Here is a 27,004-nt window from a genome sequence, read left to right as displayed (position 1 = left end):
ATACATCGTCCTCCAGCCGACTTGTCTCCAAGGGTCTAGTGCTGCCTCGGGCACCTTATGGTCGTTCTCCTGTGAGTCTAGATTTTCGAATCCGACGCAAAACTGACAGTTAATTGTAAGGTTCAGAGCCTCTTAATGACAATGGAACACACAAATTGAGTCGGGATTCAATACATCGTCCTCCGGCCGACCTGTCTCCAAGGGTCTATTGCTGCCTCGGGCACCTTATGGTCGTTCTCCTGTGAGTCTAGATTTTCGAAACCGACGCAAAACTGACAGTTAATTGTAACGTTCAGAGCCTGTTAATGACGATGGAACACACAAATTGCGTCGCGATTCAATACATCGTCCTCCAGCCGACTTGTCTCCAAGGGTCTATTGCTGCCTCGGGCACCTTATGGTCGTTCATCTGTGAGTCTAGATTTTCGAATCCGACGCAAAACTGACAGATAATTGTAAGGTTCAGAGCCTCTTAATGACAATGGAACACACAAATTGAATCGCGATTCAATACATCGTCTTCCAACCGACTTGTCTCCAAGGGTCTAGTGCTGCCTCGGGCACCTTATGGTCGTTCTCCTGTGAGTCTAGATTTTCGAATCCGACGCAAAACTGACAGTTAATTGTAAGGTTCAGAGCCTGTTAATGACGACGGAACACACAAATTGCGTCGCGGTTCAATACATCGTCCTCCAGCCGACCTGTCTCCAAGGGCGTATTGCTGCCCCGGGCACCTTATGGTCTAGATTTTCGAATCCGACGCAAAACTGACAGTTTATTGTAACGATCAGAGCCTGTTAATGACGATGGAACACACAAATCGCGTCGCGATTCAATACATCGTCCTCCGGCCGACCTGTCTCCAAGGGTCTATTGCTGCCTCGGGCACCTTATGGTCGTTCTCCTGTGAGTCTAGATTTTCGAATCCGACGCAAAACTGACAGTTAATTGTAACGTTCAGAGCCTGTTAATGACGATGGAACACACAAATTGCGTCGCGATTCAATACATCGTCCTCCAGCCGACTTGTCTCCAAGGGTCTAGTGCTGCCTCGGGCACCTTATGGTCGTTCTTCTGTGAGTCTAGATTTTCGAATCCGACGCAAAACTGACAGTTAATTGTAAGGTTCAGAGCCTCTTAATGACAATGGAACACACAAATTGAGTCGCGATTCAATACATCGTCCTCCGGCCGACCTGTCTCCAAGGGTCTATTGCTGCCTCGGGCACCTTATGGTCGTTCTCCTGTGAGTCTAGATTTTCGAAACCGACGCAAAACTGACAGTTAATTGTAACGTTCAGAGCCTGTTAATGACGATGGAACACACAAATCGCGTCGCGATTCAATACATCGTCCTCCGGCCGACCTGTCTCCAAGGGTCTATTGCTGCCTCGGGCACCTTATGGTCGATATATTGTGAGTCTAGATTTTCGAATCCGACGCAAAACTGACAGTTAATTGTAACGTTCAGAGCCTGTTAATGACGATGCAACACACAAATTGCGTCGCGATTCAATACATCGTCCTCCAGCCGACTTGTCTCCAAGGGTCTATTGCTGCCTCGGGCACCTTATGGTCGATCTCCTGTGAGTCTAGATTTTCGAATCCGACGCAAAACTGACAGTTAATTGTAACGTTCAGAGCCTGTTAATGACGATGGAACAGACAAATCCCGTCGCGATTCAATACATCGTCCTCCGGCCGACCTGTCTCCAAGGGTCTATTGCTGCCTCGGGCACCTTATGGTCGATCTCCTGTGAGTCTAGATTTTCGAATCCGACGCAAAACTGACAGTTAATTGTAACGTTCAGAGCCTGTTAATGACGATGGAACACACAAATTGCGTCGCGATTCAATACATCGTCCTCCAGCCGACTTGTCTCCAAGGGTCTAGTGCTGCCTCGGGCACCTTATGGTCGTTCTTCTGTGAGTCTAGATTTTCGAATCCGACGCAAAACTGACAGTTAATTGTAACGTTCAGAGCCTCTTAATGACAATGGAACACACAAATTGAGTCGGGATTCAATACATCGTCCTCCGGCCGACCTGTCTCCAAGGGTCTATTGCTGCCTCGGGCACCTTATGGTCGTTCTCCTGTGAGTCTAGATTTTCGAAACCGACGCAAAACTGACAGTTAATTGTAACGTTCAGAGCCTGTTAATGACGATGGAACACACAAATTGCGTCGCGATTCAATACATCGTCCTCCAGCCGACTTGTCTCCAAGGGTCTATTGCTGCCTCGGGCACCTTATGGTCGTTCATCTGTGAGTCTAGATTTTCGAATCCGACGCAAAACTGACAGATAATTGTAAGGTTCAGAGCCTCTTAATGACAATGGAACACACAAATTGAATCGCGATTCAATACATCGTCTTCCAACCGACTTGTCTCCAAGGGTCTAGTGCTGCCTCGGGCACCTTATGGTCGTTCTCCTGTGAGTCTAGATTTTCGAATCCGACGCAAAACTGACAGTTAATTGTAAGGTTCAGAGCCTGTTAATGACGACGGAACACACAAATTGCGTCGCGATTCAATACATCGTCCTCCGGCCGACCTGTCTCCAAGGGTGTATTGCTGCCCCGGGCACCTTATGGTCTAGATTTTCGAATCCGACGCAAAACTGACAGTTTATTGTAACGATCAGAGCCTGTTAATGACGATGGAACACACAAATCGCGTCGCGATTCAATACATCGTCCTCCGGCCGACCTGTCTCCAAGGGTCTATTGCTGCCTCGGGCACCTTATGGTCGTTCTCCTGTGAGTCTAGATTTTCGAATCCGACGCAAAACTGACAGTTAATTGTAACGTTCAGAGCCTGTTAATGACGATGGAACACACAAATTGCGTCGCGATTCAATACATCGTCCTCCAGCCGACTTGTCTCCAAGGGTCTAGTGCTGCCTCGGGCACCTTATGGTCGTTCTTCTGTGAGTCTAGATTTTCGAATCCGACGCAAAACTGACAGTTAATTGTAAGGTTCAGAGCCTCTTAATGACAATGGAACACACAAATTGAGTCGCGATTCAATACATCGTCCTCCGGCCGACCTGTCTCCAAGGGTCTATTGCTGCCTCGGGCACCTTATGGTCGTTCTCCTGTGAGTCTAGATTTTCGAAACCGACGCAAAACTGACAGTTAATTGTAACGTTCAGAGCCTGTTAATGACGATGGAACACACAAATTGCGTCATGATTCAATACATCGTCCTCCAGCCGACTTGTCTCCAAGGGTCTATTGCTGCCTCGGGCACCTTATGGTCGTTCATCTGTGAGTCTAGATTTTCGAATCCGACGCAAAACTGACAGATAATTGTAAGGTTCAGAGCCTCTTAATGACAATGGAACACACAAATTGAATCGCGATTCAATACATCGTCTTCCGGGCGACCTGTCTCCAAGGGTCTATTGCTGCCTCGGGCACCTTATGGTCATTCTCCTGTGAGTCTAGATTTTCGAATCCGACGCAAAACTGACAGTTAATTGTAACGTTCAGACCCTGTTAATGACGATGGAACACACAAATCGCGTCGCGATTCAATACATCGTCCTCCGGCCGACCTGTCTCCAAGGGTCTATTGCTGCCTCGGGCACCTTATGGTCGATCTCCTGTGAGTCTAGATTTTCGAATCCGACGCAAAAATGACGGTTAATTGTAACGTTCAGAGCCTGTTAATGACGATGGAACACACATATCCCGTCGCGATTCAATACATCGTCCTCCGGCCGACCTGTCTCCAAGTGTCTGTTGCTGCCTCGGGCACCTTATGGTCGATCTCCTGTGAGTCTAGATTTTCGAATCCGACGCAAAACTGACAGTTAATTGTAAGGTTCAGAGCCTGTTAATGACGATGTAACACACAAATTGCTGCGCGATTCAATACATCGTCCTCCGGCCGACCTGTCTCCAAGGGTCTAGTGCTGCCTCGGACACCTTATGGTCGATCTCCTGTGAGTCTAGATTTTCGAATCCGACGCAAAACTGACAGTTAATTGTAACGTTCAGAGCCTGTTAATGACGATGGAACACACAAATTGCGTCGCGATTCAATACATCGTCCTCCGGCCGACCTGTCTCCAAGGGTCTATTGCTGCCTCGGGCACCTTATGGTCGTTCTCCTGTGAGTCTACTTTCGAATCCGACGCAAAACTGACACTTAATTGTAACGATCAGAGCCTGTTAATAACGATGGAACACACAAATTGCGTCGCGATTCAATACATAGTCCTCCAGCCGACTTGTCTCCAAGGGTCTAGTGCTGCCTCGGGCACCTTATGGTCGTTCTTCTGTGAGTCTAGATTTTCGAATCCGACGCAAAACTTACAGTTAATTGTAAGGTTCAGAGCCTCTTAATGACAATGGAACACACAAATCGCGTCGCGATTCAATACATCGTCCTCCGGCCGACCTGTCTCCAAGGGTCTATTGCTGCCTCGGGCACCTTATGGTCGATCTCTTGTGAGTCTAGATTTTCGAATCCGACGCAAAACTGACAGTTAATTGCAACGTTCAGAGCCTGTTAATGACGATGCAACACACAAATTGCGTCGCGATTCAGTACATCGTCCTCCAGCCGACTTGTCTCCAAGGTTCTATTGCTGCCTCGGGCACCTTATGGTCGATCTCCTGTGAGTCTAGATTTTCGAATCCGACGCAAAACTGACAGTTAATTGTAACGTTCAGAGCCTGTTAATGACGATGGAACAGACAAATCCCGTCGCGATTCAATACATCGTCCTCCGGCCGACCTGTCTCCAAGGGTCTATTGCTGCCTCGGGCACCTTATGGTCGATCTCCTGTGAGTCTAGATTTTCGAATCCGACGCAAAACTGACAGTTAATTGTAACGTTCAGAGCCTGTTAATGACGATGGAACACACAATTCGCGTCGCGATTCAATACATCGTCCTCCGGCCGACCTGTCTCCAAGGGTCTTTGCTGCCTCGGGCACCTTATGGTCGATCTCCTGTGAGTCTAGATTTTGGAATCCGACGCAAAACTGACAGTTAATTGTAAGGTTCAGAGCCTGTTAGTGACGATGGAACACACAAATTGCGTCGCGATTCAATACATCATCCTCCGGCCGACCTGTCTGAAAGGGTCTATTGCTGCCTCGGGCACCTTATGGTCGTTCTCCTGTGAGTCTAGATTTTCAAATCCGACGCAAAACTGACAGTTCAGAGCCTGTTAATGACGATGGAACACACAAATTGCGTCGCGATTCAATACATCGTCCTCCAGCCGACTTGTCTCCAAGGGTCTAGTGCTGCCTCGGGCACCTTATGGTCGATCTTCTGTGAGTCTAGATTTTCGAATCCGACGCAAAACTGACAGTTAATTGTAAGGTTCAGAGCCTCTTAATGACAATGGAACACACAAATTGCGTCGCGATTCAATACATCGTCCTCCGGCCGACCTGTCTCCAAGGGTCTATTGCTGCCTCGGGCACCTTATGTTCGTTCTCCTGTGAGTCTAGACTTTCGAATCCGACGCAAAACTGACAGTTAATTGTAACGATCAGAGCCTGTTAATAACGATGGAACACACAAATTGCGTCGCGATTCAATACATAGTCCTCCAGCCGACTTGTCTCCAAGGGTCTAGTGCTGCCTCGGGCACCTTATGGTCGTTCTTCTGTGAGTCTAGATTTTCGAATCCGACGCAAAACTTACAGTTAATTGTAAGGCTCAGAGCCTCTTAATGACAATGGAACACACAAATCGCGTCGCGATTCAATACATCGTCCTCCGGCCGACCTGTCTCCAAGGGTCTATTGCTGCCTCGGGCACCTTTTGGTCGATCTCTTGTGAGTCTAGATTTTCGAATCCGACGCAAAACTGACAGTTAATTGTAACGTTCAGAGCCTGTTAATGACGATGCAACACACAAATTGCGTCGCGATTCAATACATCGTCCTCCAGCCGACTTGTCTCCAAGGGTCTATTGCTGCCTCGGGCACCTTATGGTCGATCTCCTGTGAGTCTAGATTTTCGAATCCGACGCAAAACTGACAGTTAATTGTAACGTTCAGAGCCTGTTAATGACGATGGAACACACAAATTGCGTCGCGATTCAATACATCGTCCTCCGGCCGACCTGTCTCCAAGGATCTAGTGCTGCCTCGGACACCTTATGGTCGTTCTCCTGTGAGTCTAGATTTTCGAATCCGACGCAAAACTGACAGTTAATTGTAACGTTCAGCGCCTGTTAATGACGATGGAATACACAAATCGCGTCGCGATTCAATACATCGTCCTCCGGCCGACCTGTCTCCAAGGGTCTAGTGCTGCCTCGGACACCTTATGGTCGATCTCCTGTGAGTCTAGATTTTCGAATCCGACGCAAAACTGACAGTTAATTGTAAGGTTCAGAGCCTGTTAATGACGATGGAACACACAAATTGCGTCGCGATTCAATACATCGTCCTCCGGCCGACCTGTCTCCAAGGGTCTATTGCTGCCTCGGGCACCTTATGGTCGTTCTCCTGTGAGTCTACTTTCGAATCCGACGCAAAACTGACAGTTAATTGTAACGATCAGAGCCTGTTAATAACGATGGAACACACAAATTGCGTCGCGATTCAATACATAGTCCTCCAGCCGACTTGTCTCCAAGGGTCTAGTGCTGCCTCGGGCACCTTATGGTCGTTCTTCTGTGAGTCTGGATTTTCGAATCCGACGCAAAACTGACAGTTAATTGTAAGGTTCAGAGCCTTTTAATGACGATGGAACACACAAATTGCGTCGCGATTCAATACATCGTCCTCCGGCCGACCTGTCTCCAAGGGTCTATTGCTGCCTCGGGCACCTTATGGTCGATCTCCTGTGAGTCTAGATTTTCGAATCCGACGCAAAAATGACGGTTAATTGTAACGTTCAGAGCCTGTTAATGACGATGGAACACACATATCCCGTCGCGATTCAATACATCGTCCTCCGGCCGACCTGTCTCCAAGTGTCTGTTGCTGCCTTGGGCACCTTATGGTCGATCTCCTGTGAGTCTAGATTTTCGAATCCGACGCAAAACTGACAGTTAATTGTAAGGTTCAGAGCCTGTTAATGACGATGTAACACACAAATTGCGGCGCGATTCAATACATCGTCCTCCGGCCGACCTGTCTCCAAGGGTCTAGTGCTGCCTCAGACACCTTATGGTCGATCTCCTGTGAGTCTAGATTTTCGAATCCGACGCAAAACTGACAGTTAATTGTAACGTTCAGAGCCTGTTAATGACGATGGAACACACAAATTGCGTCGCGATTCAATACATCGTCCTCCGGCCGACCTGTCTCCAAGGGTCTATTGCTGCCTCGGGCACCTTATGGTCGTTCTCCTGTGAGTCTACTTTCGAATCCGACGCAAAACTGACAGTTAATTGTAACGATCAGAGCCTGTTAATAACGATGGAACACACAAATTGCGTCGCGATTCAATACATAGTCCTCCAGCCGACTTGTCTCCAAGGGTCTAGTGCTGCCTCGGGCAACGTATGGTCGTTCTTCTGTGAGTCTAGATTTTCGAATCCGACGCAAAACTTACAGTTAATTGTAAGGTTCAGTGCCTCTTAATGACAATGGAACACACAAATCGCGTCGCGATTCAATACATCGTCCTCCGGCCGACCTGTCTCCAAGGGTCTATTGCTGCCTCGGGCACCTTATGGTCGATCTCTTGTGAGTCTAGATTTTCGAATCCGACGCAAAACTGACAGTTAATTGTAACGTTCAGAGCCTGTTAATGACGATGCAACACACAAATTGCGTCGCGATTCAATACATCGTCCTCCAGCCGACTTGTCTCCAAGGTTCTATTGCTGCCTCGGGCACCTTATGGTCGATCTCCTGTGAGTCTAGATTTTCGAATCCGACGCAAAACTGACAGTTAATTGTAACGTTCAGAGCCTGTTAATGACGATGGAACAGACAAATCCCGTCGCGATTCAATACATCGTCCTCCGGCCGACCTGTCTCCAAGGGTCTATTGCTGCCTCGGGCACCTTATGGTCGATCTCCTGTGAGTCTAGATTTTCGAATCCGACGCAAAACTGACAGTTAATTGTAACGTTCAGAGCCTGTTAATGACGATGGAACACACAAATCGCGTCGCGATTCAATACATCGTCCTCCGGCCGACCTGTCTCCAAGGGTCTTTGCTGCCTCGGGCACCTTATGGTCGATCTCCTGTGAGTCTAGATTTTGGAATCCGACGCAAAACTGACAGTTAATTGTAAGGTTCAGAGCCTGTAAGTGACGATGGAACACACAAATTGCGTCGCGATTCAATACATCGTCCTCCGGCCGACCTGTCTGAAAGGGTCTATTGCTGCCTCGGGCACCTTATGGTCGTTCTCCTGTGAGTCTAGATTTTCAAATCCGACGCAAAACTGACAGTTCAGAGCCTGTTAATGACGATGGAACACACAAATTGCGTCGCGATTCAATACATCGTCCTCCAGCCGACTTGTCTCCAAGGGTCTAGTGCTGCCTCGGGCACCTTATGGTCGATCTTCTGTGAGTCTAGATTTTCGAATCCGACGCAAAACTGACAGTTAATTGTAAGGTTCAGAGCCTCTTAATGACAATGGAACACACAAATTGCGTCGCGATTCAATACATCGTCCTCCGCCCGACCTGTCTCCAAGGGTCTATTGCTGCCTCGGGCACCTTATGGTCGATCTCCTGTGAGTCTAGATTTTCGAATCCGACGCAAAACTGACAGTTAATTGTAACGTTCAGAGCCTGTTCATGACGATGGAACACACAAATTGCGTCGCGATTCAATACATCGTCCTCCGGCCGACCTGTCTCCAAGGGTCTATTGCTGCCTCGGGCACCTTATGTTCGTTCTCCTGTGAGTCTAGACTTTCGAATCCGACGCAAAACTGACAGTTAATTGTAACGATCAGAGCCTGTTAATAACGATGGAACACACAAATTGCGTCGCGATTCAATACATAGTCCTCCAGCCGACTTGTCTCCAAGGGTCTATTGCTGCCTCGGGCACCTTATGGTCGATCTCCTGTGAGTCTAGATTTTCGAATCCGACGCAAAACTGACAGTTAATTGTAACGTTCAGAGCCTGTTAATGACGATGGAACAGACAAATCCCGTCGCGATTCAATACATCGTCCTCCGGCCGACCTGCCTCCAAGGGTCTATTGCTGCCTCGGGCACCTTATGGTCGATCTCCTGTGAGTCTAGATTTTCGAATCCGACGCAAAACTGACAGTTAATTGTAACGTTCAGAGCCTGTTAATGACGATGGAACACACAAATCGCGTCGCGATTCAATACATCGTCCTCCGGCCGACCTGTCTCCAAGGGTCTTTGCTGCCTCGGGCACCTTATGGTCGATCTCCTGTGAGTCTAGATTTTCGAATCCGACTCAAAACTGACAGTTAATTGTAACGTTCAGAGCCTGTTCATGACGATGGAACACACAAATTGCGTCGCGATTCAATACATCGTCCTCCGGCCGACCTGTCTCCAAGGGTCTAGTGCTGCCTCGGACACCTTATGGTCGTTCTCCTGTGAGTCTAGATTTTCGAATCCGACGCAAAACTGACAGTTAATTGTAACGTTCAGCGCCTGTTAATGACGATGGAATACACAAATCGCGTCGCGATTCAATACATCGTCCTCCAGCCGACTTGTCTCCAAGGGTCTAGTCCTGCCTCGGGCACCTTATGGTCGTTCTTCTGTGAGTCTGGATTTTCGAATCCGACGCAAAACTGACAGTTAATTGTAAGGTTCAGAGCCTTTTAATGACGATGGAACACACAAATTGCGTCGCAATTCAATACATCGTCCTCCTGCCGACCTGTCTCCAAGGGTCTATTGCTGCCTCGGGCACCTTATGGTCGATCTCCTGTGAGTCTAGATTTTCGAATCCGACGCAAAAATGACGGTTAATTGTAACGTTCAGAGCCTGTTAATGACGATGGAACACACATATCCCGTCGCGATTCAATACATCGTCCTCCGGCCGACCTGTATCCAAGTGTCTGTTGCTGCCTCGGGCACCTTATGGTCGATCTCCTGTGAGTCTAGATTTTCGAATCCGACGCAAAACTGACAGTTAATTGTAAGGTTCAGAGCCTGTTAATGACGATATAACACACAAATTGCGGCGCGATTCAATACATCGTCCTCCGGCCGACCTGTCTCCAAGGGTCTAGTGCTGCCTCGGACACCTTATGGTCGATCTCCTGTGAGTCTAGATTTTCGAATCCGACGCAAAACTGACAGTTAATTGTAACGTTCAGAGCCTGTTAATGACGATGGAACACACAAATCGCGTCGCGATTCAATACATCGTCCTCCGGCCGACCTGTCTCCAAGGGTCTTTGCTGCCTCGGGCACCTTATGGTCGATCTCCTGTGAGTCTAGATTTTGGAATCCGACGCAAAACTGACAGTTAATTGTAAGGTTCAGAGCCTGTTAGTGACGATGGAACACACAAATTGCGTCGCGATTCAATACATCGTCCTCCGGCCGACCTGTCTGAAAGGGTCTATTGCTGCCTCGGGCACCTTATGGTCGTTCTCCTGTGAGTCTAGATTTTCAAATCCGACGCAAAACTGACAGTTCAGAGCCTGTTAATGACGATGGAACACACAAATTGCGTCGCGATTCAATACATCGTCCTCCAGCCGACTTGTCTCCAAGGGTCTAGTGCTGCCTCGGGCACCTTATGGTCGATCTTCTGTGAGTCTAGATTTTCGAATCCGACGCAAAACTGACAGTTAATTGTAAGGTTCAGAGCCTCTTAATGACAATGGAACACACAAATTGCGTCGCGATTCAATACATCGTCCTCCGGCCGACCTGTCTCCAAGGGTCTATTGCTGCCTCGGGCACCTTATGGTCGATCTCCTGTGAGTCTAGATTTTCGAATCCGACGCAAAACTGACAGTTAATTGTAACGTTAAGAGCCTGTTCATGACGATGGAACACACAAATTGCGATTCAATACATCGTCCTCCGGCCGACCTGTCTCCAAGGGTCTATTGCTGCCTCGGGCACCTTATGTTCGTTCTCCTGTGAGTCTAGACTTTCGAATCCGACGCAAAACTGACAGTTAATTGTAACGATCAGAGCCTGTTAATAACGATGGAACACACAAATTGCGTCGCGATTCAATACATAGTCCTCCAGCCGACTTGTCTCCAAGGGTCTAGTGCTGCCTCGGGCACCTTATGGTCGTTCTCCTGTGAGTCTAGATTTTCGAATCCGACGCAAAACTTACAGTTAATTGTAAGGTTCAGAGCCTCTTAATGACAATGGAACACACAAATCGCGTCGCGATTCAATACATCGTCCTCCGGCCGACCTGTCTCCAAGGGTATATTGCTGCCTCGGGCACCTTATGGTCGATCTCTTGTGAGTCTAGATTTTCGAATCCGACGCAAAACTGACAGTTAATTGTAACGTTCAGAGCCAGTTAATGACGATGCAACACACAAATTGCGTCGCGATTCAATACATCGTCCTCCAGCCGACTTGTCTCCAAGGGTCTATTGCTGCCTCGGGCACCTTATGGTCGATCTCCTGTGAGTCTAGATTTTCGAATCCGACGCAAAGCTGACAGTTAATTGTAACGTTCAGAGCCTGTTAATGACGATGGAACAGACAAATCCCGTCGCGATTCAATACATCGTCCTCCGGCCGACCTGTCTCCAAGGGTCCATTGCTGCCTCGGGCACCTTATGGTCGATCTCCTGTGAGTCTAGATTTTCGAATCCGACGCAAAACTGACAGTTAATTGTAAGGTTCAGAGCCTGTTAGTGACGATGGAACACACAAATTGCGTCGCGATTCAATACATCGTCCTCCGGCCGACCTGTCTGAAAGGGTCTATTGCTGCCTCGGGCACCTTATGGTCGTTCTCCTGTGAGTCTAGATTTTCAAATCCGACGCAAAACTGACAGTTAATTGTAACGTTCAGAGCCTGTTAATGACGATGGAACACACAAATTGCGTCGCGATTCAATACATCGTCCTCCAGCCGACTTGTCTCCAAGGGTCTAGTGCTGCCTCGGGCACCTTATGGTCGTTCTTCTGTGAGTCTAGATTTTCGAATCCGACGCAAAACTGACAGTTAATTGTAAGGTTCAGAGCCTCTTAATGACAATGGAACACACAAATTGAGTCGGGATTCAATACATCGTCCTCCGGCCGACCTGTCTCCAAGGGTCTATTGCTGCCTCGGGCACCTTATGGTCGTTCTCCTGTGAGTCTAGATTTTCGAAACCGACGCAAAACTGACAGTTAATTGTAACGTTCAGAGCCTGTTAATGACGATGGAACACACAAATTGCGTCGCGATTCAATACATCGTCCTCCAGCCGACTTGTCTCCAAGGGTCTATTGCTCCCTCGGGCACCTTATCGTCGTTCATCTGTGAGTCTAGATTTTCGAATCCGACGCAAAACTGACAGATAATTGTAAGGTTTAGAGCCTCTTAATGACAATGGAACACACAAATTGAATCGCGATTCTATACATCGTCCTCCGGCCGACCTGTCTCCAAGGGTCTATTGCTGCCTCGGGCACCTTATGGTCATTCTCCTGTGAGTCTAGATTTTCGAATCCGACGCAAAACTGACAGTTAATTGTAACGTTCAGAGCCTGTTAATGACGATGGAACACACAAATCGCGTCGCGATTCAATACATCGTCTTCCAACCGACTTGTCTCCTAGGGTCTAGTGCTGCCTCGGGCACCTTATGGTCGTTCTCCTGTGAGTCTAGATTTTCGAATCCGACGCAAAACTGACAGTTAATTGTAAGGTTCAGAGCCTGTTAATGACGACGGAACACACAAATTGCGTCGCGATTCAATACATCGTCCTCCAGCCGACCTGTCTCCAAGGGTGTATTGCTGCCCCGGGCACCTTATGGTCTAGATTTTCGAATCCGACGCAAAACTGACAGTTTATTGTAACGATCAGAGCCTGTTAATGACGATGGAACACACAAATCGCGTCGCGATTCAATACATCGTCCTCCGGCCGACCTGTCTCCAAGGGTCTATTGCTGCCTCGGGCACCTTATGGTCGATCTCTTGTAAGTCTAGATTTTCGAATCCGACGCAAAACTGACAGTTAATTGTAACGTTCAGAGCCTGTTAATGACGATGCAACACACAAATTGCGTCGCGATTCAATACATCGTCCTCCAGCCGACTTGTCTCCAAGGTTCTATTGCTGCCTCGGGCACCTTATGGTCGATCTCCTGTGAGTCTAGATTTTCGAATCCGACGCAAAACTGACAGTTAATTGTAACGTTCAGAGCCTGTTAATGACGATGGAACAGACAAATCCCGTCGCGATTCAATACATCGTCCTCCGGCCGACCTGTCTCCAAGGGTCTATTGCTGCCTCGGGCACCTTATGGTCGATCTCCTGTGAGTCTAGATTTTTGAATCCGACGCAAAACTGACAGTTAATTGTAACGTTCAGAGCCTGTTAGTGACGATGGAACACACAAATTGCGTCGCGATTCAATACATCGTCCTCCGGCCGACCTGTCTGAAAGGGTCTATTGCTGCCTCAGGCACCTTATGGTCGTTCTCCTGTGAGTCTAGATTTTCAAATCCGACGCAAAACTGACAGTTCAGAGCCTGTTAATGACGATGGAACACACAAATTGCGTCGCGATTCAATACATCGTCCTCCAGCCGACTTGTCTCCAAGGGTCTAGTGCTGCCTCGGGCACCTTATGGTCGATCTTCTGTGAGTCTAGATTTTCGAATCCGACGCAAAACTGACAGTTAATTGTAAGGTTCAGAGCCTCTTAATGACAATGGAACACACAAATTGCGTCGCGATTCAATACATCGTCCTCCGGCCGACCTGTCTCCAAGGGTCTATTGCTGCCTCGGGCACCTTATGGTCGATCTCCTGTGAGTCTAGATTTTCGAATCCGACGCAAAACTGACAGTTAATTGTAACGTTCAGAGCCTGTTCATGACGATGGACCACACAAATTGCGTCGCGATTCAATACATCGTCCTCCGGCCGACCTGTCTCCAAGGGTCTATTGCTGCCTCGGGCACCTTATGTTCGTTCTCCTGTGAGTCTAGACTTTCGAATCCGACGCAAAACTGACAGTTAATTGTAACGATCAGAGCCTGTTAATAACGATGGAACACACAAATTGCGTCGCGATTCAATACATAGTCCTCCAGCCGACTTGTCTCCAAGGGTCTAGTGCTGCCTCGGGCACCTTATGGTCGTTCTTCTGTGAGTCTAGATTTTCGAATCCGACGCAAAACTTACAGTTAATTGTAAGGTTCAGAGCCTCTTAATGACAATGGAACACACAACTCGCGTCGCGATTCAATACATCGTCCTCCGGCCGACCTGTCTCCAAGGGTCTATTGCTGCCTCGGGCACCTTATGGTCGATCTCTTGTGAGTCTAGATTTTCGAATCCGACGCAAAACTGACAGTTAATTGTAACGTTCAGAGCCTGTTAATGACGATGCAACACACAAATTGCGTCGCGATTCAATACATCGTCCTCCAGCCGACTTGTCTCCAAGGGTCTATTGCTGCCTCGGGCACCTTATGGTCGATCTCCTGTGAGTCTAGATTTTCGAATCCGACGCAAAACTGACAGTTAATTGTAACGTTCAGAGCCTGTTAATGACGATGGAACAGACAAATCCCGTCGCGATTCAATACATCGTCCTCCGGCCGACCTGCCTCCAAGGGTCTATTGCTGCCTCGGGCACCTTATGGTCGATCTCCTGTGAGTCTAGATTTTCGAATCCGACGCAAAACTGACAGTTAATTGTAACGTTCAGAGCCTGTTAATGACGATGGAACACACAAATCGCGTCGCGATTCAATACATCGTCTTCCAACCGACTTGTCTCCAAGGGTCTAGTGCTGCCTCGGGCACCTTATGGTCGTTCTCCTGTGAGTCTAGATTTTCGAATCCGACGCAAAACTGACAGTTAATTGTAAGGTTCAGAGCCTGTTAGTGACGATGGAACACACAAATTGCGTCGCGATTCAATACATCGTCCTCCGGCCGACCTGTCTGAAACGGTCTATTGCTGCCTCGGGCACCTTATGGTCGTTCTCCTGTGAGTCTAGATTTTCAAATCCGACGCAAAACTGACAGTTCAGAGCCTGTTAATGACGATGGAACACACAAATTGCGTCGCGATTCAATACATCGTCCTCCAGCCGACTTGTCTCCAAGGGTCTAGTGCTGCCTCGGGCACCTTATGGTCGATCTTCTGTGAGTCTAGATTTTCGAATCCGACGCAAAACTGACAGTTAATTGTAAGGTTCAGAGCCTCTTAATGACAATGGAACACACAAATTGCGTCGCGATTCAATACATCGTCCTCCGGCCGACCTGTCTCCAAGGGTCTATTGCTGCCTCGGGCACCTTATGGTCGATCTCCTGTGAGTCTAGATTTTCGAATCCGACGCAAAACTGACAGTTAATTGTAACGTTAAGAGCCTGTTCATGACGATGGAACACACAAATTGCGATTCAATACATCGTCCTCCGGCCGACCTGTCTCCAAGGGTCTATTGCTGCCTCGGGCACCTTATGTTCGTTCTCCTGTGAGTCTAGACTTTCGAATCCGACGCAAAACTGACAGTTAATTGTAACGATCAGAGCCTGTTAATAACGATGGAACACACAAATTGCGTCGCGATTCAATACATAGTCCTCCAGCCGACTTGTCTCCAAGGGTCTAGTGCTGCCTCGGGCACCTTATGGTCGTTCTTCTGTGAGTCTAGATTTTCGAATCCGACGCAAAACTTACAGTTAATTGTAAGGTTCAGAGCCTCTTAATGACAATGGAACACACAAATCGCGTCGCGATTCAATACATCGTCCTCCGGCCGACCTGTCTCCAAGGGTCTATTGCTGCCTCGGGCACCTTATGGTCGATCTCTTGTGTGTCTAGATTTTCGAATCCGACGCAAAACTGACAGTTAATTGTAACGTTCAGAGCCTGTTAATGACGATGCAACACACAAATTGCGTCGCGATTCAATACATCGTCCTCCAGCCGACTTGTCTCCAAGGGTCTATTGCTGCCTCGGGCACCTTATGGTCGATCTCCTGTGAGTCTAGATTTTCGAATCCGACGCAAAACTGACAGTTAATTGTAACGTTCAGAGCCTGTTAATGACGATGGAACAGACAAATCCCGTCGCGATTCAATACATCGTCCTCCGGCCGACCTGCCTCCAAGGGTCTATTGCTGCCTCGGGCACCTTATGGTCGATCTCCTGTGAGTATAGATTTTCGAATCCGACGCAAAACTGACAGTTAATTGTAACGTTCAGAGCCTGTTAATGACGATGGAACACACAAATCGCGTCGCGATTCAATACATCGTCCTCCGGCCGACCTGTCTCCAAGGGTCTTTGCTGCCTCGGGCACCTTATGGTCGATCTCCTGTGAGTCTAGATTTTCGAATCCGACGCAAAACTGACAGTTAATTGTAAGGTTCAGAGCCTGTTAATGACGATGGAACACACAAATTGCGTCGCGATTCAATACATCGTCCTCCGGCCGACGTGTCTCCAAGGGTCTAGTGCTGCCTCGGACACCTTATGGTCGTTCTCCTGTGAGTCTAGATTTTCGAATCCGACGCAAAACTGACAGTTAATTGTAACGTTCAGCGCCTGTTAATGACGATGGAATACACAAATCGCGTCGCGATTCAATACATCGTCCTCCAGCCGACTTGTCTCCAAGGGTCTAGTCCTGCCTCGGGCACCTTATGGTCGTTCTTCTGTGAGTCTGGATTTTCGAATCCGACGCAAAACTGACAGTTAATTGTAAGGTACAGAGCCTTTTAATGACGATGGAACACACAAATTGCGTCGCGATTCAATACATCGTCCTCCGGCCGACCTGTCTCCAAGGGTCTATTGCTGCCTCGGGCACCTTATGGTCGATCTCCTGTGAGTCTAGATTTTCGAATCCGACGCAAAAATGACGGTTAATTGTAACGTTCAGAGCCTGTTAATGACGATGGAACACACATATCCCGTCGCGATTCAATACATCGTCCTCCGGCCGACCTGTCTCCAAGTGTCTGTTGCTGCCTCGGGCACCTTATGGTCGATCTCCTGTGAGTCTAGATTTTCGAATCCGACGCAAAACTGACAGTTAATTGTAAGGTTCAGAGCCTGTTAATGACGATGTAACACACAAATTGCGGCGCGATTCAATACATCGTCCTCCGGCCGACCTGTCTCCAAGGGTCTAGTGCTGCCTCGGACACCTTAAGGTCGATCTCCTGTGAGTCTAGATTTTCGAATCCGACGCAAAACTGACAGTTAATTGTAACGTTCAGAGCCTGTTAATGACGATGGAACACACAAATTGCGTCGCGATTCAATACATCGTCCTCCGGCCGACCTGTCTCCAAGGGTCTATTGCTGCCTCGGGCACCTTATGGTCGTTCTCCTGTGAGTCTACTTTCGAATCCGACGCAAAACTGACAGTTAATTGTAACGATCAGAGCCTGTTAATAACGATGGAACACACAAATTGCGTCGCGATTCAATACATAGTCCTCCAGCCGACTTGTCTCCAAGGGTCTAGTGCTGCCTCGGGCACCTTATGGTCGTTCTTCTGTGAGTCTAGATTTTCGAATCCGACGCAAAACTTACAGTTAATTGTAAGGTTCAGAGCCTCTTAATTACAATGGAACACACAAATCGCGTCGCGATTCAATACATCGTCCTCCGGCCGACCTGTCTCCAAGGGTCTATTGCTGCCTCGGGCACCTTATGGTCGATCTCTTGTGAGTCTAGATTTTCGAATCCGACGCAAAACTGACAGTTAATTGTAACGTTCAGAGCCTGTTAATGACGATGCAACACACAAATTGCGTCGCGATTCAATACATCGTCCTCCAGCCGACTTGTCTCCAAGGTTCTATTGCTGCCTCGGGCACCTTATGGTCGATCTCCTGTGAGTCTAGATTTTCGAATCCGACGCAAAACTGACAGTTAATTGTAACGTTCAGAGCCTGTTAATGACGATGGAACAGACAAATCCCGTCGCGATTCAATACATCGTCCTCCGGCCGACCTGTCTCCAAGGGTCTATTGCTGCCTCGGGCACCTTATGGTCGATCTCCTGTGAGTCTAGATTTTCGAATCCGACGCAAAACTGACAGTTAATTGTAACGTTCAGAGCCTGTTAATGACGATGGAACACACAAATCGCGTCGCGATTCAATACATCGTCCTCCGGCCGACCTGTCTCCAAGGGTCTTTGCTGCCTCGGGCACCTTATGGTCGATCTCCTGTGAGTCTAGATTTTGGAATCCGACGCAAAACTGACAGTTAATTGTAAGGTTCAGAGCCTGTTAGTGACGATGGAACACACAAATTGCGTCGCGATTCAATACATCGTCCTCCGGCCGACCTGTCTGAAAGGGTCTATTGCTGCCTCGGGCACCTTATGGTCGTTCTCCTGTGAGTCTAGATTTTCAAATCCGACGCAAAACAGACAGTTCAGAGCCTGTTAATGACGATGGAACACACAAATTGCGTCGCGATTCAATACATCGTCCTCCAGCCGACTTGTCTCCAAGGGTCTAGTGCTGCCTCGGGCACCTTATGGTCGATCTTCTGTGAGTCTAGATTTTCGAATCCGACGCAAAACTGACAGTTAATTGTAAGGTTCAGAGCCTCTTAATGACAATGGAACACACAAATTGCGTCGCGATTCAATACATCGTCCTCCGGCCGACCTGTCTCCAAGGGTCTATTGCTGCCTCGGGCACCTTATGGTCGATCTCCTGTGAGTCTAGATTTTCGAATCCGACGCAAAACTGACAGTTAATTGTAACGTTCAGAGCCTGTTCATGACGATGGAACACACAAATTGCGTCGCGATTCAATACATCGTCCTCCGGCCGACCTGTCTCCAAGGGTCTATTGCTGCCTCGGGCACCTTATGTTCGTTCTCCTGTGAGTCTAGACTTTCGAATCCGACGCAAAACTGACAGTTAATTGTAACGATCAGAGCCTGTTAATAACGATGGAACACACAAATTGCGGCGCGATTCAATACATAGTCCTCCAGCCGCCTTGTCTCCAAGGGTCTAGTGCTGCCTCGGGCACCTTATGGTCGTTCTTCTGTGAGTCTAGATTTTCGAATCCGACGCAAAACTTACAGTTAATTGTAAGGTTCAGAGCCTCTTAATGACAATGGAACACACAAATCGCGTCGCGATTCAATACATCGTCCTCCGGCCGACCTGTCTCCAAGGGTCTATTGCTGCCTCGGGCACCTTATGGTCGATCTCTTGTGAGTCTAGATTTTCGAATCCGACGCAAAACTGACAGTTAATTGTAACGTTCAGAGCCTGTTAATGACGATGCAACACACAAATTGCGTCGCGATTCAATACATCGTCCTCCAGCCGACTTGTCTCCAAGGGTCTATTGCTGCCTCGGGCACCTTATGGTCGATCTCCTGTGAGTCTAGATTTTCGAATCCGACGCAAAACTGACAGTTAATTGTAACGTTCAGAGCCTGTTAATGACGATGGAACAGACAAATCCCGTCGCGATTCAATACATCGTCCTCCGGCCGACCTGTCTCCAGGGGTCTATTGCTGCCTCGGGCACCTTATGGTCGATCTCCTGTGAGTCTAGATTTTCGAATCCGACGCAAAACTGACAGTTAATTGTAACGTTCAGAGCCTGTTAATGACGATGGAACACACAAATCGCGTCGCGATTCAATACATCGTCCTCCGGCCGACCTGTCTCCAAGGGTCTTTGTTGCCTCGGGCACCTTATGGTCGATCTCCTGTGAGTCTAGATTTTCGAATGCGACGCAAAACTGACAGTTAATTGTAAGGTTCAGAGCCTGTTAGTGACGATGGAACACACAAATTGCGTCGCGATTCAATACATCGTCCTCCGGCCGACCTGTCTGAAAGGGTCTATTGCTGCCTCGGGCACCTTATGGTCGTTCTCCTGTGAGTCTAGACTTTCGAATCCGACGCAAAACTGACAGTTAATGGTAACGATCAGAGCCTGTTAATAACGATGGAACACACAAATTGCGTCGCGATTCAATACATAGTCCTCCAGCCGACTTGTCTCCAAGGGTCTAGTGCTGCCTCGGGCACCTTATGGTCGTTCTTCTGTGAGTCTAGATTTTCGAATCCGACGCAAAACTGACAGTTAATTGTAACATTCAGAGCCTGTTAATGACGATGGAACACACAAATCGCGTCGCGATTCAATACATCGTCCTCCAGCCGACTTGTCTCCAAGGGTCTAGTCCTGCCTCGGGCACCTTATGGTCGTTCTTCTGTGAGTCTGGATTTTCGAATCCGACGCAAAACTGACAGTTAATTGTAAGGTTCAGAGCCTTTTAATGACGATGGAACACACAAATTGCGTCGCGATTCAATACATCGTCCTCCGGCCGACCTGTCTCCAAGGGTCTATTGCTGCCTCGGGCACCTTATGGTCGATCTCCTGTGAGTCTAGATTTTCGAATCCGACGCAAAAATGACGGTTAATTGTAACGTTCAGAGCCTGTTAATGACGATGGAACACACATATCCCGTCGCGATTCAATACATCGTCCTCCGGCCGACCTGTCTCCAAGTGTCTGTTGCTGCCTCGGGCACCTTATGGTCGATCTCCTGTGAGTCTAGATTTTCGAATCCGACGCAAAACTGACAGTTAATTGTAAGGTTCAGAGCCTGTTAATGACGATGTAACACACAAATTGCGGCGCGATTCAATACATCGTCCTCCGGCCGACCTGTCTCCAAGGGTCTAGTGCTGCCTCGGACACCTTATGGTCGATCTCCTGTGAGTCTAGATTTTCGAATCCGACGCAAAACTTACAGTTAATTGTAACGTTCAGAGCCTGTTAATGACGATGGAACACACAAATTGCGTCGCGATTCAATACATCGTCCTCCGGCCGACCTGTCTCCAAGGGTCTATTGCTGCCTCGGGCACCTTATGGTCGTTCTCCTGTGAGTCTACTTTCGAATCCGACGCAAAACTGACAGTTAATTGTAACGATCAGAGCCTGTTAATAACGATGGAACACACAAATTGCGTCGCGATTCAATACATAGTCCTCCAGCCGACTTGTCTCCAAGGGTCTAGTGCTGCCTCGGGCACCTTATGGTCGTTCTTCTGTGAGTCTAGATTTTCGAATCCGACGCAAAACTTACAGTTAATTGTAAGGTTCAGAGCCTCTTAATTACAATGGAACACACAAATCGCGTCGCGATTCAATACATCGTCCTCCGGCCGACCTGTCTCCAAGGGTCTATTGCTGCCTCGGGCACCTTATGGTCGATCTCTTGTGAGTCTAGATTTTCGAATCCGACGCAAAACTGACAGTTAATTGTAACGTTCAGAGCCTGTTAATGACGATGCAACACACAAACTGCGTCGCGATTCAATACATCGTCCTCCAGCCGACTTGTCTCCAAGGTTCTATTGCTGCCTCGGGCACCTTATGGTCGATCTCCTGTGAGTCTAGATTTTCGAATCCGACGCAAAACTGACAGTTAATTGTAACGTTCAGAGCCTGTTAATGACGATGGAACAGACAAATCCCGTCGCGATTCAATACATCGTCCTCCGGCCGACCTGTCTCCAAGGGTCTATTGCTGCCTCGGGCACCTTATGGTCGATCTCCTGTGAGTCTAGATTTTCGAATCCGACGCAAAACTGACAGTTAATTGTAACGTTCAGAGCCTGTTAATGACGATGGAACACACAAATCGCGTCGCGATTCAATACATCGTCCTCCGGCCGACCTGTCTCCAAGGGTCTTTGCTGCCTCGGGCACCTTATGGTCGATCTCCTGTGAGTCTAGATTTTGGAATCCGACGCAAAACTGACAGTTAATTGTAAGGTTCAGAGCCTGTTAGTGACGATGGAACACACAAATTGCGTCGCGATTCAATACATCGTCCTCCGGCCGACCTGTCTGAAAGGGTCTATTGCTGCCTCGGGCACCTTATGGTCGTTCTCCTGTGAGTCTAGATTTTCAAATCCGACGCAAAACTGACAGTTCAGAGCCTGTTAATGACGATGGAACGCACAAATTGCGTCGCGATTCAATACATCGTCCTCCAGCCGACTTGTCTCCAAGGGTCTAGTGCTGCCTCGGACACCTTATGGTCGATCTTCTGTGAGTCTAGATTTTCGAATCCGACGCAAAACTGACAGTTAATTGTAAGGTTCAGAGCCTCTTAATGACAATGGAACACACAAATTGCGTCGCGATTCAATACATCGTCCTCCGGCCGACCTGTCTCCAAGGGTCTATTGCTGCCTCGGGCACCTTATGGTCGATCTCCTGTGAGTCTAGATTTTCGAATCCGACGCAAAACTGACAGTTAATTGTAACGTTCAGAGCCTGTTCATGACGATGGAACACACAAATTGCGTCGCGATTCAATACATCGTCCTCCGGCCGACCTGTCTCCAAGGGTCTATTGCTGCCTCGGGCACCTTATGTTCGTTCTCCTGTGAGTCTAGACTTTCGAATCCGACGCAAAACTGACAGTTAATTGTAACGATCAGAGCCTGTTAATAACGATGGAACACACAAATTGCGGCGCGATTCAATACATAGTCCTCCAGCCGCCTTGTCTCCAAGGGTCTAGTGCTGCCTCGGGCACCTTATGGTCGTTCTTCTGTGAGTCTAGATTTTCGAATCCGACGCAAAACTTACAGTTAATTGTAAGGTTCAGAGCCTCTTAATGACAATGGAACACACAAATCGCGTCGCGATTCAATACATCGTCCTCCGGCCGACCTGTCTCCAAGGGTCTATTGCTGCCTCGGGCACCTTATGGTCGATCTCTTGTGAGTCTAGATTTTCGAATCCGACGCAAAACTGACAGTTAATTGTAACGTTCAGAGCCTGTTAATGACGATGCAACACACAAATTGCGTCGCGATTCAATACATCGTCCTCCAGCCGACTTGTCTCCAAGGGTCTATTGCTGCCTCGGGCACCTTATGGTCGATCTCCTGTGAGTCTAGATTTTCGAATCCGACGCAAAACTGACAGTTAATTGTAACGTTCAGAGCCTGTTAATGACGATGGAACAGACAAATCCCGTCGCGATTCAATACATCGTCCTCCGGCCGACCTGTCTCCAAGGGTCTATTGCTGCCTCGGGCACCTTATGGTCGATCTCCTGTGAGTCTAGATTTTCGAATCCGACGCAAAACTGACAGTTAATTGTAACGTTCAGAGCCTGTTAATGACGATGGAACACACGTATCCCGTCGCGATTCAATACATCGTCCTCCGGCCGACCTGTCTCCAAGGGTCTTTGCTGCCTCGGGCACCTTATGGTCGATCTCCTGTGAGTCTAGATTTTCGAATGCGACGCAAAACTGACAGTTAATTGTAAGGTTCAGAGCCTGTTAGTGACGATGGAACACACAAATTGCGTCGCGATTCAATACATCGTCCTCCGGCCGACCTGTCTGAAAGGGTCTATTGCTGCCTCGGGCACCTTATGGTCGTTCTCCTGTGAGTCTAGACTTTCGAATCCGACGCAAAACTGACAGTTAATGGTAACGATCAGAGCCTGTTAATAACGATGGAACACACAAATTGCGTCGCGATTCAATACATAGTCCTCTAGCCGACTTGTCTCCAAGGGTCTAGTGCTGCCTCGGGCACCTTATGGTCGTTCTTCTGTGAGTCTAGATTTTCGAATCCGACGCAAAACTGACAGTTAATTGTAAGGTTCAGAGCCTCTTAATGACAATGGAACACACAAATTGAGTCGCGATTCAATACATCGTCCTCCGGCCGACCTGTCTCCAAGGGTCTATTGCTGCCTCGGGCACCTTATGGTCGTTCTCCTGTGAGTCTAGATTTTCGAAACCGACGCAAAACTGACAGTTAATTGTAACGTTCAGAGCCTGTTAATGACGATGGAACACACAAATTGCGTCGCGATTCAATACATCGTCCTCCAGCCGACTTGTCTCCAAGGGTCTATTGCTGCCTCGGGCACCTTATGGTCGTTCATCTGTGAGTCTAGATTTTCGAATCCGACGCAAAACTGACAGATAATTGTAAGGTTCAGAGCCTCTTAATGACAATGGAACACACAAATTGAATCGCGATTCAATACATCGTCCTCCGGCCGACCTGTCTCCAAGGGTCTATTGCTGCCTCGGGCACCTTATGGTCATTCTCCTGTGAGTCTAGATTTTCGAATCCGACGCAAAACTGACAGTTAATTGTAACGTTCAGAGCCTGTTAATGTCGATGGAACACACAAATCGCGTCGCGATTCAATACATCGTCCTCCGGCCGACCTGTCTCCAAGGGTCTATTGCTGCCTCGGTCACCTTATGGTCGTTCTCCTGTGAGTCTAGATTTTCGAATCCGACGCAAAACTGACAGTTAATTGTAAGGTTCAGAGCCTGTTAATGACGATGGAACACACAAATCGCGTCGCGATTCAATACATCGTCCTCCGGCCGACCTGTCTCCAAGGGTCTATTGCTGCCTCGGGCACCTTATGGTCGATCTCGTGTGAGTCTAGATTTTCGAATCCGACGCAAAACTGACAGTTAATTGTAAGGTTCAGAGCCTGTTAATGACGATGTAACACACAAATTGCGGCGCGATTCAATACATCGTCCTCCGGCCGACCTGTCTCCAAGGGTCTAGTGCTGCCTCGGACACCTTATGGTCGATCTCCTGTGAGTCTAGATTTTCGAATCCGACGCAAAACTGACAGTTAATTGTAACGTTCAGAGCCTGTTAATGACGATGGAACACACAAATTGCGTCGCGATTCAATACATCGTCCTCCGGCCGACCTGTCTCCAAGGGTCTATTGCTGCCTCGGGCACCTTATGGTCGTTCTCCTGTGAGTCTACTTTCGATTCCGACGCAAAACTGACAGTTAATTGTAACGATCAGAGCCTGTTAATAACGATGGAACACACAAATCGCGTCGCGATTCAATACATAGTCCTCCAGCCGACTTGTCTCCAAGGGTCTAGTGCTGCCTCGGGCACCTTATGGTCGATCTCCTGTGAGTCTAGATTTTCGAATCCGACGCAAAACTGACAGTTAATTGTAACGTTCAGAGCCTGTTAATGACGATGGAACACACAAATCGCGTCGCGATTCAATACATCGTCCTCCGGCCGACCTGTCTCCAATGGTCTTTGCTGCCTCGGGCACCTTATGGTCGATCTCCTGTGAGTCTAGATTTTGGAATCCGACGCAAAACTGACAGTTAATTGTAAGGTTCAGAGCCTGTTAGTGACGATGGAACACACAAATTGCGTCGCGATTCAATACATCGTCCTCCGGCCGACCTGTCTGAAAGGGTCTATTGCTGCCTCGGGCACCTTATGGTCGTTCTCCTGTGAGTCTAGATTTTCAAATCCGACGCAAAACTGACAGTTCAGAGCCTGTTAATGACGATGGAACACACAAATTGCGTCGCGATTCAATACATCGTCCTCCAGCCGACTTGTCTCCAAGGGTCTAGTGCTGCCTCGGGCACCTTATGGTCGATCTTCTGTGAGTCTAGATTTTCGAATCCGACGCAAAACTGACAGTTAATTGTAAGGTTCTGAGCCTCTTAATGACAATGGAACACACAAATTGCGTCGCGATTCAATACATCGTCCTCCGGCCGACCTGCCTCCAAGGGTCTATTGCTGCCTCGGGCACCTTATGGTCGATCTCCTGTGAGTCTAGATTTTCGAATCCGACGCAAAACTGACAGTTAATTGTAACGTTCAGAGCCTGTTCATGACGATGGAACACACAAATTGCGTCGCGATTCAATACATCGTCCTCCGGCCGACCTGTCTCCAAGGGTCTATTGCTGCCTCGGGCACCTTATGTTCGTTCTCCTGTGAGTCTAGACTTTCGAATCCGACGCAAAACTGACAGTTAATTGTAACGATCAGAGCCTGTTAATAACGATGGAACACACAAATTGCGTCGCGATTCAATACATCGTCCTCCGGCCGACCTGTCTGAAAGGGTCTATTGCTGCCTCGGGCACCTTATGGTCGTTCTCCTGTGAGTCTAGATTTTCAAATCCGACGCAAAACTGACAGTTAATTGTAACGTTCAGAGCCTGTTAATGACGATGGAACACACAAATTGCGTCGCGATTCAATACATCGTCCTCCAGCCGACTTGTCTCCAAGGGTCTAGTGCTGCCTCGGGCACCTTATGGTCGTTCTCCCGTGAGTATAGATTTTCGAAACCGACGCGAAACTGACAGTTAATCGTATGGTTCAGAGCCTCTTAATGACAATGGAACACACAAATTGCGTCGCGATTCAATACATCGTCCTCCGGCCGACCTGTCTCCAAGGGTCTATTGCTGCCTCGGGCACCTTATGGTCATTCTCCTGTGAGTCTAGATTTTCGAATCCGACGCAAAACTGACAGTTAATTGTAACGTTCAGAGCCTGTTAATGACGATGGAACACACAAATCGCGTCGCGATTCAATACATCGTCTTCCAACCGACTTGTCTCCAAGGGTCTAGTGCTGCCTCGGGCACCTTATGGTCGTTCTCCTGTGAGTCTAGATTTTCGAATCCGACGCAAAACTGACAGTTAACTGTAAGGTTCAGAGCCTGTTAATGACGACGGAACACACAAATTGCGTCGCGATTCAATACATCGTCCTCCAGCCGACCTGTCTCCAAGGGTGTATTGCTGCCCCGGGCACCTTATGGTCCAGATTTTCGAATCCGACGCAAAACTGACAGTTTATTGTAACGATCAGAGCCTGTTAATGACGATGGAACACACAAATCGCGTCGCGATTCAATACATCGTCCTCCGGCCGACTTGTCTCCAAGGGTCTAGTGCTGCCTCGGGCACCTTATGGTCGTTCTCCTGTGAGTCTAGATTTTCGAATCCGACGCAAAACTGACAGTTAATCGTAAGGTTCAGAGCCTCTTAATGACAATGGAACACACAAATTGCGTC

The sequence above is a fragment of the Schistocerca nitens genome, chromosome 5, assembly GCF_023898315.1.
Source record: "Schistocerca nitens isolate TAMUIC-IGC-003100 chromosome 5, iqSchNite1.1, whole genome shotgun sequence".
Taxonomy (NCBI): Eukaryota; Metazoa; Arthropoda; class Insecta; order Orthoptera; family Acrididae; genus Schistocerca; species Schistocerca nitens.
The sequence above is the reverse complement of the archived record's forward strand: the minus strand, read 5'-3'. Positions refer to the sequence as shown.